Below are 18,280 nucleotides of genomic sequence, written 5' to 3'. Positions count from 1 at the left end.
AAACCTATAGAAAATGGTAATTAATATGATATATAAATGAGTGAGTTTGTACCTACAAAACTTGCAAGAGAAGATCATTTCAATTCTAATTTAACTGGGAGAAGATCCATTTTGAGTGTGCTAGAGAAAAGTGGGCACCCTTAAAATATCACATGATGAGGAAGAAACTAGGAATGAAAAAGTTAATCAACTTTAACTCTTTAACATGTTTATCCTAGGAATCAAGCATTGGTATTTGATGTTTAAGCCATTTGGAGAAAAGTCTACCAAAGTTGAGATCTTTTCAAGTTCTCATGATTCTCTAAGATATCAAATGAGAAGTGGGGAATGTCACATTGTATATTTATACTAGTTGGACCTCATGGGGGAGATAAATAGAGTATGAAGCCCAATAGTAAAATGACCATTCATATCCTCTTTGTCTTGTCATATTCAAAGATATTTCTATAAATAACTATGTTCAATCTATGTATATTGGATTAGTTAAGGATATTGAACTTGTAGCATCTATCATGTATCTAATATCTAAGTATTGCTCACAACAAAGAATATATACTCACATGGTATGTGCAGGATCATGGTGTGCCAAAAAGTGGCAATCTAAAGAATCCGTAGTTCTAAAATATCTCAAACCATTTCAAAATCTATTCCAATTTTTTTTCCACCCACCCTAATACTAAATGAAAACAATTAATATCTTTATAAGGTCTACTATATCTTTTGATACCAAACCTATATGGTCAACTTTAAAAAATCCTAAAAATGTGCTTTTGGCCTATTTTTATGTGATTTTTACTTCAAACATGTAGCTGACGACTTTTTCTTCACCAAAATTTGATGAAATGAAAAGGGTTTCTTAAGAATGTTCTTATCTTTCTATAAATGTAAGGTTTATAAAATTATGTAATTATTACTTATTTTCAAATGGAATTACGTATAAAGTGTTGACTTACACACTACTTGAAAAAAACTATAACTTTCAAATGGTACGATATTTTTTAAATCCAGAACATGCATCACATTCTATGTTTCTTCTACTATAAGGAAAAAAATGAAAAATTGAATTTTGCAAAGTTTTGAATTAGTTAAGGTTGTCAGACACAAGGATTTTTTATTCCAAAAATACTAAAGTCAAGAATTAATTAATTATTATTTATTTAGAATAAAAATACCCAAAAATATGTGTCACATCTAGGCATGAGTCTACTTCTTATATCTAGAATATTATTAAAAAATATTATAATTTTATTTTGATTAAGGTGGTCAGACATATGTCTACTTCTTATTTTTGTTCTAATTTTTTTGTAATATTGCATTAAAATTCAAAATTTTGACCAATCACTTTTTATATTTTTGAGATAAGTCCTAGTAGTTTAGAAACTAGATTCAATTTTCTAGAGATTCTTAACTCTCAACTTTTTGATATAAAGTTAATAACACGTAGAAAATTGCACTTCAAGTTGATAGAACCCTAATTTTCTAATTTTTTATTGCCACTTAAGAGCATAGTTTGGTTGACCATGATCCTGCACAGACCCATACATATAAATTTATATATATACACATATACATGTATATATACACACACACACATATATATATAGAAATTACAATAATTGATTAGATAAGATGATTCAATCTATTTCAATCCCTATTATGATATAGCGATCATACTATGATAACATCACAGTCTATGTGAATCATGGATGTGATTCTGTTACTCACCATTCTTCCACTATCCTAGGTTATTTTTATGTTATCATTATTCTATTCACTAACTCAGATCATGTGTTTATGAAATATCAGACATTGATTATGCTTGACCTTTTGAAGTACATAATCATCAAATGTGATTTGAGTTAATGAATCCCAACTAATGTTTATTAAGGGTTGTCTTATGTAGAGACATGAATACTCCACTTCTGATATATATTGAGTGGTGTGATCATTTGGAAACACATCAACTACACATGTTCTTACCTGTGATCTGCACATATTTATGAAGGGTGCTCCCTTTAATACCATAAACCATAATAGAAACAAAGAAACAACAGCAAATGCGAGTGCAAAATATGGACTTTTTATTTGCACCGCAAATGCAGAATTATAGAATTCACAAGTACAATAGGCTAACCCACATGGGCACCTTCATTTATGTAATCTGCAAGACTAAGGTACGAACTACCACCCAGAGTTCTTATAGACAATGTTGATACATTTCTTAAATAGGAAATTTTATGTTGTCCTTGAAGGTTCTAGACATTCAAAGTTAATACCTAGGCCCTATAGACCCTAAAAATACATATAGAGTTGGGAAAATACATGTTTGATAATTATTTTAGAAATTTTGAGTAGCCCAACTTTGGAAGGCCAAAACTCTCGAATCATTGCTCTTCTTGGCTATTACAACCACTTTTCAAAACCCCAACTCCTAATCTATAGGCCTAGAATGGCACAAATGCCCTCCCATCAAGTTTTTAGACCTCAACCAAGCACGCTAAGACTTCCAAAAAATATCTTGAATATTTTTCTCCTAAATTTTCTACTGAAAATCCACAATAAAATCTCTGATACTTAAGGTAGATAAATGAGATTTTTATGGTAGGATTATATCTCTAAAATGAAGCTTCATGTAGAAAATGAGAAAATTCTGAGCTTGTATGAAAAACTTACTAAAAATAACAAGTTCCCAAAAATAGTAACCCCCCTATCTACTAGTCCTTATTAAAACAAAAAGATGAAAAATAAAAATATTTTTAGGTAATGCATGATTTATCTTACACCTAGGATGTGTCTACATCAGACACCTAGGGTAATTTGAGAAGTGAGTCCATCACATCTCAAGTGTTCAAAGGAAAACCATAATGGTTAAAATCCTCCCTTAATAGCCGTGATGAGTCCTCTACTAGCCTCCCTTTCCATTTGACCAGGTATACTCTCATAAGTTATGTTCTTTATACTTTGTCAACATGACTGTCTAGTATCTCCTCAATCTCCTTTGTAGTTGAACTAGCTGCTAGAATACTGCACTACACTTCTATAACTTCATCTCCATCACCTGCTTCATAAAACTCAATCAAATCTAAAATATTAAATACTAGTGAAATATTCAATTTACTAAGCAACTACACTTCATAAGAATTTCCAGAATCATGCATTTTCACCATCTTGCATAGTCGAAGCTTCTTCATTTTCAACTTATTATATGTACCAATTGGAAAATGATCCTTTCTCAAATGAACCATGACTTCATCTCCAATTTGAAATTCCTTATACCTCTTATTCACATATACCTTATCCTTGTACTATGTATTCATCTTTATGATGTGCTTCCTCACCTCCTCATGGATTTTCTTCAAATGTTCAACAAATTCTTCTGCTTCAGTGCTACTTATCTCTCCTTTATCCAACTGCTACAATTCATAAGAATTTTTCATACTAATCCCATATACAATCTAAAATGGTGATTTACCAATAATCCTATTGACAGAATTATTATATTAAAATTCCACCTATGGAAAAATTAGATCCCATCCTTTTGGCTTGTCCCCAACTAAACATCTCCATAAATTTCCCAAACTCATATTCACAACTTTTTTCTGTCCATCCATCTAAAGATGATGTAATGAAATAAATTACAACCCCATCTTCAATTTCTTCCTTCCACAATATATGCCAAAAATACTAAACAAATTTGGTATCTTGATCTGAAACTATACTCTTTGGTAGACTATGTAGTCTCACCACTTCTTTAAAAAACAACTCTACCACATGAACAAAATCAATGGTCTTCTTGCAAGGAACAAACTGTGCCATGTTTGAAAACCTATCAACCATTACAAAAATGGAATCATGCCCTCATTGTGTCCTCAGTAATCCAAGAAAAAAATCCATGTTGGCATCCTCTTATGGCTTCTCTGGTACAGGCAATAACTAATATAACCCTATATTCTGCTTCAATCTTTTTGCCATCTGACATACTTTGCAACTTCATACAAACTTCTTTACATCTTTCTACAATTTTTTCCAATAATAATTCTCAAAAAATAAAGCTATGGCTTTATCTCTGCCAAAATTTCCATCCAGTCCTCCAGTATGCTTCTCCTTGATGAGATTTTCTCCCATTGAACTTCTTGGAATGCACAACTGACTTCCTTTAAACAGCATACTATTTTGGATCATGAAATCCAACCATTTTGTCCTATCAAGTGTGAAAAGTATTTTACAAGCCTTCCATGCTTCACCAAAATTAGGGTCATTTGGATTCAAAGTAATGAGTTCCTTGAACCCAACCACCTCTATCCACATTTCTGTCAGCAAAAGTTGTCTTCTACTAAGAGCATCTACAACTCTGTAAGACTTCACACTCTTATGTTTCAAACAAAATGTATAACTCTGGAAAAAATCAACCCACTTCAAATGCCTTTAGTTTAATTTTCCTTGACTATTAAAATATTGCAAAGCTTGATGATCAGTATACGAAACAAACTCCTTAGGAAGAAGATAATGTCTCCACTTCTTCAATGCTTGAACTAATGCATAAAATTCTTGATCATAAACATAATATTTTCTTTTTGCATCATTCAACTTCTCACTAAAATAAGAAACAATTATACCTTCTTGGCTCAAAATGACTCCTATTGTAGTACAACTAGCATCATAGTCTACTTGAAAAAACCTTGTTAAAACAAAGAAGTGCTAAAACATATTGTTTAGCAACTTTTTGTTTCAGTAAATTAAAACTCTTATTTTCTCCTACAGTCCACTTAAACTCTTTCCTATCCACTCTCATTGTTTTAGTCAAGGGTCCACAAATACTACTAAAACATCTTACGAACATTCTGTAAAGACTACCTAGTCCATGAAAAGATCTTACCTCTGTCACACTCTTTGGAGTAGGTCATTCAACAATATCCTTCACTTTCTCTAGGTCTATTTCTAGATCTTTTGCTCAGACTATAAATTCTAGGTACACTAAGTACTTCTTTACAAAACTACACTTCTTTAGGTTTATCAATAACTTTTCTTCCCCCAAATTAACAAACACCTTGTGAATATGAATCAAATGCTCCTCCAATGTCTTACTAAATTGATCAAAATATCATCTAAGTAAACAATGAAAAACTTACCTAGAAACTCCTTCAGTAGCTTATACATGAGCCACATGAAAGTACTCAGTGCATTAATTAGCCCAAAAGGAATGACTAACCACTCATACAGTCCTTCTTTTTTCTTGAAAGTAGTCTTCCACTCATCACCTTCTCTGATAAAAATCTAATGGTACCCACTCTTCATATCTATCTTTGTGAAATACTTAGCTCCACTCAAACAATCCATAATATCATCCATCCTTGGCAATGGAAATCTATACTCAAGATTGTGATGTTGTTGATAGCGCAACAATCTATGCAGATCCTCCATTCTCCATTCTTCTTTGGTGCTAATATGACTGGTACATCACATGGACTCAAACTCTCTTCAATCAACCCCTTCTACAACAACTCATGAAATTGTCTATTCAACTCTTCACATTTTACTAGGGTCATTTTGTGTGCTTCTTTGTTTGCAAAACTAACTCCTGGAACCAAATCCATCTAGTGATCAACCTTCCTCATCAAGGGAAATCCATTAGCTATATTATCTGATACAATATCAAAAAAAAATTCTAACATATATGCAAATTCTATGGGTATCTCCTCTACTTCTTGTTTAATATCTTTTGGATTTATAGAAAAACACATATGGTCACACTCCATACCTTTGAAAAACTTTTTTCCATCAACAAAACATATTTTTGCAGCACTACATACCTTTTCTTCTTTCTCCTTCAATGGCTTGAACTTATGTTTCACTCCATCCTTGGTTAGAGTATAGCTATTTTCTCACCCATCGTGTAAAACATGACTATCAAACTGCCATAGACTACCTAGTAACATATGACATATGCCCATAGGTATGATATCACAAAGTACCTCATCTTGATAACTTCCAATCTTGAACTTCACTAAGCATTGCTCATTGACCATGATCTTGTGTTCATCTTACACCAAAGCAATATGGTATGGATGCTAGTGTTTCTATCTCTTCAACTTAAACTTGGTGACCATCATTTCTGACACCAGATTGTTAGTATTTCCACCATCAATGTTAAAATCAAAACATTGATATTTACATCTACACCTTGTGTGAAAAAAGATCCTTCTTTGATCATATTTATTCTCACCACTTAGCAAGACTAATATGTTAGCTACGACTTCTCCTCTTTTGGCATCTTTAGAATGTGATGATCTGGCATCTTCATCAATATGTGTAACTTTTTCCTAGCCTTCTATTCTTTGATATATCCTTCCTTATCACTAGGAAAATTAAAATTCTCTATGTCCTACTTCTCTAAAGTGAAAACATTTCCCACAGAAGTCTCCTCTTCCACATCCTTTTCCTTTACTTGTTCCTCTTTGATCTCTATTGTTCTGATCATGGAAATGATTGGAATTTTTTCCCCTTTGGTTCTAACTACTACTTCTATCTTCATCATTTTTCTTCTTATCATCATTATGACCTCCATAATATTGATCATCAGATCTTCCACTATGACCTCTACCACTATTCTTGTTGTAAAACTTCTTGCTCAATTTCTCCTCAACTCTTAGGGAAAACTGGTATGCTTCCTTAATACTATTTATTTGAACTAGACTTGACTCATCCTAAATACTTGGCCTTAACCCATTAAGATAACAAGCCACTTTCTTCTTATTAGCTTGTCCATGGCTAGTTCTAATGAGAACTCAGTAGAACTCTTCAATGTACTCTTGAATAGATTTTCCTACTTGCTTCAACCCATGCATTTTCTTCAATAGATCAAGCTCAATCCATAGGAATGAATTTTCACTTCAACTTAGCTATCATTTGATCGCATCAGTGATTTTTTCCTTTCCCTTTCTATTTTGCTCTAAATGAACCTCCTGCCACAAGATCTTTACATGTCCCTTCAGTTTCATCTTCACAAACTTGACCCTATTAGGTTCCTCAATATCTTCATAGTCAAAGTAATCCTCTAGTTCATTGATCTAATCAATTAGCTCCTCTAGGTTAAGATTTCTTAACCTCAAACATAGGTTTTGTTCAAATCCTAGAGATGGCCTTAAAGAGCCTCTCTTCCTCTAGGTTTAGAACTACCTCTGCTTCGACATTCTCATCTAATTTAGCCTCATCCTTTCTTTCATCTCTTATAGGAAGATTTATTCATTTACGCATTTGTTCTTCCAATGCTTGCATTGGTCTTTGGAGAGCTCTAAAAGACTTAGGTATAACATGTAAAACTCTTCTGCCATGCTCTCTTCATTGAGGAATTTTTCATGCTTTCACTAAAACCCTAGTGAAAACTACCTAACAATGAGTAATTTGTCTACATGCTTAGTCCAAACCATAGTCCTGGTGTGAACTGCCTCATAGTCAGTGATCTATCCATACACTCAAGAACTCTAGCTCTGATAACACTTGATGAAGGGTGCTCCCCTTAACACCATAAACCATAATAGAAACAAAGAGAAAACAAAAAATGTGAGTATGAAATATAGACTTCTTGTTTACTCCAAAAATGTGGAATTACATAATTCACAAGTACAATAGGCTAACCCACATGGCCACCTTCATTACAGTAATCTGCAAGACTAACCTACAAACTACCACCTAGAGTTGTTCTAGGAAATGTATGGGCCTTTCTTAAAAGGCAATTTTATGCTGCCCAAGAAAGTTTTAGACATTCAAACTTAACACATAGGGCTGATAGACTCTAACTATACCTATAGAGTTGTCTGAATACATCTTTGACAATTATTTTGGAAATTTCAGGAAGCCCAACTTTGGAAGGCGATAACTCTCGAACCATTGCTCCAATTGGCTATCATAACCACTTTTCAGAAATGCCAACTCCTAATCTATAGGCTTGGAATGGTGCAGGAGCCCTTCCATCAAGTTTCTTGGCCTCATTTGGCTACTCTAAGGTCTCCAACAGTGAGCTAAAATATTTTACTCCTAAATTTTCTACCAAAAATCTATAATAACTTCTCTGATACATAAGTTGGAGAAATGAAATTTTTATGGTAGGCTTATAACTTTAAAATGAACCTTAATGTAGAAAATGAGAACATTCCAAGCTCATGTGAAACACTTCCTAAAAATAGCGAGTTCTTAAAAATAGTAACCCCCTTGTCTACTAGTCCTTATTAAAATAGAAAGATAGAAAATAAAAATGTTTTTGGGCGATGCAAGATTGCTCTTTATATATATATATATATATATATATATATATATATATGCCTACAATTAATGAGAAATTTTTAGTATTATTCATTAGGAGATTCAAACAAGTAAGACATCAAAATTCATATAAAGCATTCTATCTATATCCTTGGTGTGATTGAGACCATAATTAAAGCAAAAAGATCTATCATTATCTAGAAATTAATTAAAGGATAAAATTCTACCACTAATCTCATATCCCTACACATGGTATCAAGGCCTAGTTGGTAAAACAAGCATTTGAAATCGATAGTGGTCATTGCTTCAAGATCACTGAAATCTTTTGAACAAATCAATCATGGTGAATAATAATAAAGTTGGGGATGGACTAGAAAGTGTATATAATTTTTTTTCATGGAAAATTAAAATCATAGCAATACTTCAAGAACTCAAATTGAAGTTTATTATAAAAGAAAATAAGAACATGCCTAAAGATGAAATAGAAAAGACAACATGGAAAAGGTGTAACAATAAGGCTAATAAAAAAAAAATTGATGGAGTCAAAGAACATATTATTCCATCAATAGAAAAATTATCTACTACTTATGAAGTGTTCAAAACTATTGAAGATACATTTAAAATAAAAAATGCTAGCATATTTCCTACATTAAAACAACAAGTCATCAACATTAAAATGGATAAAGGAGGTACAATTTCATCATATTTCTCAAAAATAACCAAGTTAAGGGAAAAAATCTCTACAATTGAAAATAATGTAGACGATGTGGAACAATATTTAATAGCCCTTAGAGGATTATGATTATCACGAGAATATTTTATCTAATGCATTAGCCATTACTCTCTACCCAAATTTGATCAACTAAAAAATGATTGCACTCAAGAAGAGTCAGGATTAATCTCAAGAGGTATTGTCTCTAATAAGGAGGAAGAGATTCAAGAATTACATGAAAAATCAAATAATAAGAAGGGTAAATTCAAAAGGAAGAGAGGAAAGAAAAATACAAATTATAAGAAAAGACTATCCAAAGTTCAATTTTACAAATGTGACAAATTTGGACATACTCACATGTATTATCCCAAAAGAAAGAAAATCCTATCATCATGGTCAAAGTAAAAGAAGGGGAAAAAATCATTATTCTTCCTTACCTTGTGAAGTGAGTTAAACACTAATAGAAACAATTGGATAGTGGATAGTAGAGCCTCTAGGCATATCACTAGATTTAGAGATCAATTTCAAACACTTGAAGGATATTTAACCAAAGAAGTGGGAATAGGACACAACTACACTTATCTTGTGAAAGGAATTGGGACTTTCTCAGTAAAAGTGAATTTTAGAGTTAACTTACACTTAAAATATTTTATATCTTTTCTTTGAATCAAAACAAATCTTATCTTTATATCTGGTCTATTAGATCAAGGGTATTGAATTGCCTTTCAAGAAAATAAAGTCTTATGCTAGTCAAAAAATTCAAACATTAAAAATGCTATTTCTATTGGATTTAGAGAAGGGAGTCCATAAAAACTTTGCAATTCCTCAAATATATCCCTAAATAATGAAATTGGGAAAACAAATGATATTTGGCATAGAAGACTAGGGCACCCAAATTTCCAAGTTTTACCTTCTATAGAGAAAATTGTAAAAGGATTACCTAACCTTAGACCTAAACATGAAGGGATAAGTAAAGGATGTTCATTAAGAAAGGACCCTAAAACTCCTTTCCATCATAGTGAACATAAGACAAAGAGCATTATTGAACTCATTCATATTGACCAATGTGGACCCATGCTAGTACTTTCATTAGGAGGATACTCTTCCTACATAATCTTTGTGGATGCTTATTCTAGAAAAACCTAGATATATTTCCTTACACTAAAATAGTCAAATGAGCTAACCAAATTCAAAAAATTCAAATCCTTAGTTAAAAATCAAACTAGGAAGAAGATCAATATTCTAAGATCAGATAATAGAGGAGAATGTATCTCTGGGAACTTTAAAGAATTGTGTATATCTATTGCGAATAAGAGGGACTATAGTGTACCATATAATTCTCAACATAGTAGAGTAGTAGAAAACATTAATAGAACTATAATCGAAGTAGGTAAGGCTATGATATATCCACAATCAAAATATGCATACAACATTCTAGGGTGAAGCATCCAATACCATTGTATATATTCAAAATAGATTCCCTCATGCGATTCTACAAAACGTAACACCTAAAGAAGTCTTCTCAAGGAAAACACCTAAACTAAGTTATTTACGAATCTTGAGTTTCCATATATATATATATATATATAGTCCTTAGGAGAAAAGAACTAAACTAGAGCCCTTGGGAAAGAAAGGCATATTTTTCAACTAGAGTGATTGTTCCAAATCCTACAAATTATATCTGCCAAGGTCAAGAACAATTGAAATTAGTAGAGATGTCAAGTTTGACACAGATATTACGTACAAAATTTTTAAAGATATAGAAGAAACTAATGATGATACCATTCCTAAAGATAATTAAAATACTATGATTGAGAGGGAGAGTTGTACAAAAGATAATGGACCCACAACACTTAAACCTAAAGAAAACTCACTCAATAAGAAAAGGCCTTTATGGGCAAGAAAAATGATTGAAGAAAACAATGTTACTCCGGATGAAATCCTAATAGAAACTAAGAAGATGAAAAATCATTCATGTTATGTTACTCACATGAAGGAGTCCACCAATTTTGAGCCTTTTGATGTTGAAGAAGTCCTAAAATCCAAAGCTTGGAAGGATGCCATAATTGAGGAATATCAATCTATATTCAAATATTTTTTGAAAACATATTGATACAAGTATGATAAATGTGTTTTCAATCATTATTTTGTCACTAATGTCAAACTTTCTACTTGCTAGTAAGACAATTTCTTATATGATTTAAGTACTATAATTTGTTTGATTGATGAAGAGGATTTGATCAAATGAACTAACAATAGAACCTAGAGGAAAGGTTAACTTATGATATGAAAAGGAGTACAAGAATCAATTAAGATATTGATATTATAGTGCATTGATAATGTACTTAAGGTTGGTTAAACTAATTAAGTTTAGAAGAACAAGTTAAACAATTTTTTTCTGCCAAGCTTGATAATTTACACAGTAGGTGTCGAGAAAAGTTAAAGCCAAATAGAAAATTAGTTTGAGGTGAGAAAAGTCAATTTCAGTGTAAATCGAGTAAAACAGTGCAATCCGAGTAAAGTTTGGTTGATGCCAAGCACCAATAAACTTTAGTTAATGTTGAGTGATTTGACAGTGGATGTCAAGAAATGTAGTATGTGCCAAGCATCAGAAGCCAATTAATGCCAAGTGTCAGCATTATGAGAAAGATTGAAATTTGATGAATCTATCTAACAATCTTGATTTTTTGAATTGTGTGGAAGATAAGGTTGATGAGCTAGTGGCACAAAATTCATGATGAAACATTTTGATGAAAATTCAAGAGGATTGAAGGAGAAGCTTCTAGAAGGGAATGAAATGAAATAAGGGGTAGATTTATTAAATCCTAAACAATCTGATCTAACCCTAAAATGGATGATGGAGGATGAATGGAAAAATATCTTAATTCTCTATTTATAGAGATGGCTAATCTTAAGCAAGGGTTTTCATGTGCGAGAACCTAAGGAAGACAAGGAGTCTAGGATATTTCTTCATTCAGTGACCTAAGAGAAGAGATTACATTGGCAAACAAAGAAAGAAAGCTTAAGGGTATGGATGTTTGAAGGGTGAAAAAATTATCATAGTTGGAGAGTGTAAAAGCCAAGGAGATGGAGGACTAAAACAAAGATCTATAATCTACAAATGGATTTGTAAGTTGTTATTAGATCAAGCCTTACTATTACTCTAGATAATCATTGTGTCAATCTAGGGTAAATCCTTTGAATTAATGTTAACCTAACATTCATTTGTAAATCCTTTAACCAGGTGACATTCCAAGTGGATGAATTCAAGTCCTCTAACAAGGCTCACTCCTAATAGGGTGATTGAAATCCTTTAACTAGGTAACATTTAATAGTGTGTATTGTACCATTTAATGGGGTTGGCCTTTCACTAGGTATCACTTCATAAGAGTGAAAATGAGTAGCATGTTACTATGGGTTTTTTCCAAATTGTTTTTCCACATTAAATCATTGTGTCAAATTTGTTATTGAATTTTTTATGTTTCAAATTTACATTTTTGCAAATTGAATTGACAATAACTGACAAGTTTAAGTGATTACGTAATCTAATGGATGCATGCATGATAAAAATGTTTTATGGGTTCACTAAGCTTTGAAAAGTTTTATTTATACATCTAGACCTTGGATAGATTATTCACCCCCCATCTCAGTTAATCTAAAGAATTCCAACAAAATTATGTATGAGATATTGTACCAAGACCCAAATATAAATTAGTTATTTCCTTAAGATGGTTATTCAAAATAAAGCAAGGACCTGATGGCAACATTGAAAAATACAAGGCTAGGTTTGTGGTTAGAGGACTTCCACAAAAGGAAGGAATTGAGCATGATGAAATATTCTATCCTCTTGCTTGTTACACATCTTTCAAACCTATAATAGCAATAGTTGCATCCAAAGGTTAGAAGGTATATCAGATGGATGTAAATAAAGTATTCCTGAACACAGTTATTAATGAAGAAGTATACTCGGAACAACCATAAGGAATTTTTATCCATGACAAGAAATCACATGTGTGCAAACTAAAGAAAGATCTATATGGTCTTAAAAGAAGCCCCTAGGGCATGGTATGAGAGAATAGATAGATATCTTATCAAACTAGGGTACTCAATAAATGAAGCAGGTCCTAACATATACTTCAAGAAATTAGAGGAAGATATGCTAATACTAGTTCTCTATGTTCATGATCTTCTAATAATAGGTGACAAGCATCTTATTGCTAAATGTAAGAAAGACCTTATATTTGAATTTGAGATGAAGGACTTAGGTCTTCTACATCACTTCTTGGGATTAGAAGTAAGACAAAAGAAATAATATATTTTCCTAAACCAAGAGAAGTGTACTATTTACAAATTGAACAAATTCAGTATGATGGATTGCAAACTATTATCGACACTTGTGGAGATAAATCTAAATAAAATCAAATGGAAGAACATGAGTCTAAGGCCATTGATCCTAAATATTTCAAATAGATAAATTAGATCCTTGATGTACTTGGTGAATATATGTCCTGATATTTCTTATGCTAAAAATGTACTAAGTCAGTTTATGTATGAACCTAAGAAGATTCATCTCATGGTAGAAAAGAAAATTTTGAGGTACTTGCTTTGCACTATTGAATTTGGTCTAAAATATGACAAATTTGCATTACAAATTCATGGATATTCAAATTCTAACTGGGTCAAATGTTATACTAATTGAAAGAGCACTACAAGATTTTTTTAGCCTTGGTTCTGCAATGGTATCCTAGTTTAGCAAGAATGAATATTTTCTCACTCTATGTTCAACCAAAGAAGAGTAAATAGCCACATACATAGAATCTTGAGTAGTATTATTAATGAAGTTATTGTTTGGCCTATTTGGGAAACCTCTGAAATCTATAGTTATACATTGTGATAATCAAAGTTGCATAAAATCTCAGTGAATCATGGCTTCCATAATAGATCAAAGCATATAGAGACACCTTTCCACTACATCAGAGATATGGTCAATAGGAATCTCATTAATTTTGAATATATTAGCACTAAAGAGAAATCTGCTGACATATCCACTAAAACTCTTACAAAGTTGAAACTGGAATACTCTAGAGGAAAACTTGGTATAACAAAATTATGATTAAAATTGTAACTTCTAAGATAAAATCATCTTAGTTTTTTGGTATAGATAATGTTGTTTAGAAGAGTTACTCTAGTGCACATTTTGTTATTTAAGAAAGATGACAATCTTTGATTTTTATGAGATGTTAGTTCTCTATTGTGAGATGATGACCTTAACAATGGATTGACCTGTTAGCATAGACTTCATTAAATTGTTTTCTAGGAATATGTTGGATAGTATGATAACAAAAGTATCATGATTGGCTTCTTTTATTTTGCCAGAATGAGTCAAAAGTCATGGTGCTACTTGTGTTGTAAATTCAAGTTCTTGATACTTTTTCATGATAAGAATATGTAAACTTGGTATCCTGGACTATGCTAGAAGCCATGCCAATAAAATAATCATGAAAAACTACCTTAGTCCTAGAATGGGCTGGAAATCATGATTCTATGTTACCTTAAGATCAAGATGAAAATCTAATAGACTATACTCAATTATTATTCTGGACTGTGTCAGATATCAGATAACTAGCATCCTTCTTTGATATCTGTGTTGATGAGAATTTTTAACTAAGATTGATGAAACCTAGATCATCATTTTGTGAGATAGTTATATCCTCCCTCGCTAAGAGGGAGTGTTGAACTTGAAGCATTTGTCAGATATCTAAGATCTGGTTATTACTTAGAAGGACTAATATATACTCAAATACATATATATACATATGCATATACATATACATCTATATCTATATATACATGTGTGTGTGTGTGTGTGTGTGTGCGCACACGTGTGTGTGTGTGTGTGTGTGTGTGTGTGTAGAGTATTATAATTGACTATACAAGATAATTTGATTTGTTTCAATCCATTAAATGTTAAGATACAATAATCGAATTATAACATCAGAGTCCATGTAAATCACGGATGTAATTTTGTTACTCACCATTCTCCCACTATCATGAGTTATTTTGTTATGACACCAGTCATGATCAGGATTTTGAATTACATGCTCACCAAATGTGATTTGAGTAATGAATCCTAACTAATGGTTGTTAAGGATTGTCTCATTTAGAGACATGACACATCAACTACACATGTTATTACTTGTCATTTTCATATATGTGTATATATATAAAAACATATATATACATATACATATACATATACATATACATATACACATATATATATTTATCCTCCCTCACTAAGAGGGAGTGTTGAACTTGTAGCACACACACACACACACACACACACACATATAGTATTATAATTGACTATACAAGATGATTTGATTTGTTTCAATCCATTACATGTTAAGATGCAATAATCGAACTATAACATCAGAATCTGTGTTTATCATGGATGTAATTTTGTTGCTCATCATTCTCCCACTGTCATGGGTTATTTTGTTATGACACCAGTCATGATCAGGATTTTGAATTTACATGCTCACTAAATGTGATTTGAGTAATGAATCCTAACTAATGGTTGTTAAGGGTCGTCTCATGTAGAGACATGACCATTCTACTTATATATATTGAATGGTATGATCATTTGAAAACACATCAACTACACATGTTATTACTTGTCATTTGCATATAAGTGTACACACACACACACACACACACATGTGTGTGTATATATATATATACACACACATATATATGTATACATATATATACATATATACATGTATATATATATATGTATACATGTATACATGTGTGTGTGTGTGTGTGTATATATTGCATATTAGGAGCTCTGAATGTCAAATTGAAGCAGTAGATCGATTATTATCTAAAAATTAATTAAAAGACAAAATTCTACCATTGACCTCATATTCCTTAACAAAGAAGTAATAAAAATTTTATATTGTATTTTCTATTTTAAGTTTTCCTGTTCATCTTTTCTTTACTCATTTTAAAATTTACAATTAGAGGGTCCACACTATATTAGACCTAGGGAGGAAAGTTTTCAACATAAAACATTAGGGTCGCTGCTCATATGTTTGAAGGACTTTAGCTTTAATTGTACACCGTATAGTAGCAGATAAACACATCGTACAGAAACAATAACGAGACTAGTCAGATGGTGCTATGCAGCCACTAAAGTGGTTAACCATGCCAAGGGGAACACTTAATTTTTATTTTTTAAAGTTACAAAAATTTATGTGGCAAAACCCAAATTCTTTGTTGGATTGCCACTATTCACATATTTATACAAAGTTTATAGCATGCGAGAGATTCTGCAAACTATTCTAGTGTCTTTCAATTAAAATATGGCTTTGAATTGATAAATCATTAATGATTTTGATATTATTATTTACAATTTATTTTATTTGCAGACATAAACTACTAGAATGTATTCATCAAAAAATTAGATGATCAAGTCTTTTAAAAAATTTCTTTGTTAGTCATCTCTTTTTTCTAACATAATTTTGATTGTAAGGATAGATTTATTTTATGATTGTTCAAGTAAAATAAAATATCTCTCTAACATGTCTTCATCTTCTTGATTTGGGATTTTAGATAAGCAGTTTTCGTAGATTGTACCCTAATCGACTTTGCTTTCTACCATTTCTTTGACTGGTTAGAATGTATTTTTTGTCACAGATCTTTTGGCGTGAGCGGTTGATTTTTTTCCAAATATGTAATAGATTGTATCTTAATCGATTGTGTTATTTCCTTGTTGATTTTAATGTTTTTCTATTTCTATTTAATTGATTGTATTTTGCTTCTACTTATTTAGTTTCAAATATGTAAGAGATTAGGGCCTCCCCACTTATAAAAACTTGTTTTTGTTATATTGTATTATCAGGTGGAAGAGAAGATGCAAACAGCAATAAAAACATTGGAAGAGAAGTTGGTTGTTGAGCAGAATGCCCGGAAACAAGCGGAGGAAAGAATTCGAGCGGCACAACAGCGATCACTTGAAGAAATTCGAATGTCCAGTCTTCCAACACAAGCGGATAGGCAAAACTTTGGCATTTCTGTGGAGCCCAATAGAATCAAATTAACACTAGCATGCTCAATTTTATGAGGGATTAAATATTGTATCTACAATCAACACGAACATGAAGTAAGATTGTATTTATGGCCAACTATTTCAAATTTTGTGATCGTTTGCCTTTGAAGTATGTTCCCTATATACTACTTATTTATTAAACATTTGGCCATGTAGACATCTATAATGAATATTTAATGACATCATATCTGCACGCTTATCTAAGTGTTGTGTTTTTAGGTGTTGTATTTTTTTTATTGAGAAGTCGAGGACAAAAGGCTTTCATTCTCTTATAAACAAGAGCTCTTGGGAGAGCTCGAGTCCCTGCCTTTGGACATTTTCAGTTACAGACCACAGAGCCAGATCTTTTCATCTTCTTTTCTCTGCACAAAATCATTTCCAGATCACCAACATTGATCAGTTTCCCAATTACGCACAACATGAAAAGACGGCTCCCGATTTGTTCTTGACCTAATCTGCTGAAACCCTAGCTGATGGTCATATTGAGCACGGTCCTCTGGTTTGGAAAGAGTAGCGTACACATTATGAATCTGCAGAAACATCTCAGTGCTATTGCTTTTGCCTCGACCTGTATCTGGATGAGATTGCCGCGCTAATTTTCTCTAAGCACTCTTAATGTCATGAACAGAGGCCTCTCGGCGAATGCCAAGCACATCGTACAGCTTCTTAGAGCCTGCTCACAGTAAAATATAGAACTATTCAACATTCTAAAGCATCTCAGAAATGACATCCGAAACAATTACAAGCTTTTGGGGTAAATGAGCAGAACCCAAATGGCCTATTGGTTATGTTACAGTTAATTGCGTAGCAGCAAGGGGAAGGAAGACACAAATGCTTTGGACCTCTGCAACAAGTTTAGATAGCACAGATTTGGGAACTGCCAAGCTTTCTTCTTGTTTCGTTGAAAATCTGGGGTGTTACTTGCGATAAATCAGAGTGCATGGTCCATTCTGTCTGATTGTCTGCATAGTCTGTTACCTGCATCGCAAGATTATAAACAAATCCATCTCAACTTTTGCACACATATGGAATTAAAACCATGTAAGATCCAATGTTTAAAAAGAAGGCATTGGTTGCTCAAGATACTCTGGTTGAAATTACCTGATGGAATTGTGGGAAAATCTACCTTAAAAGGATCTTGCAATTATGTAGAAAGGCCATTGATTTTCTCGACAACATCAATTTTTGATAGG

General features: G+C 32.2%; 1 pseudogene; it reads left to right on the top strand.

Annotated features, from left to right (window-relative positions):
- LOC149568699 (immune-associated nucleotide-binding protein 9-like) overlaps nt 1-17,102 on the top strand; it is a 163,962-nt pseudogene extending 146,860 nt beyond the window's left edge.
- Nucleotides 17,103-18,280: the final 1,178 nt, after the last annotated feature.

Source organism: Cupressus sempervirens, chromosome 3 (assembly GCF_028749045.1).
Source record: "Cupressus sempervirens isolate cs-2001-9-10 chromosome 3, ASM2874904v1, whole genome shotgun sequence".
Classification (NCBI taxonomy): domain Eukaryota; kingdom Viridiplantae; phylum Streptophyta; class Pinopsida; order Cupressales; family Cupressaceae; genus Cupressus; species Cupressus sempervirens.
The sequence above is the reverse complement of the archived record's forward strand: the minus strand, read 5'-3'. Positions and strand labels throughout refer to the sequence as shown.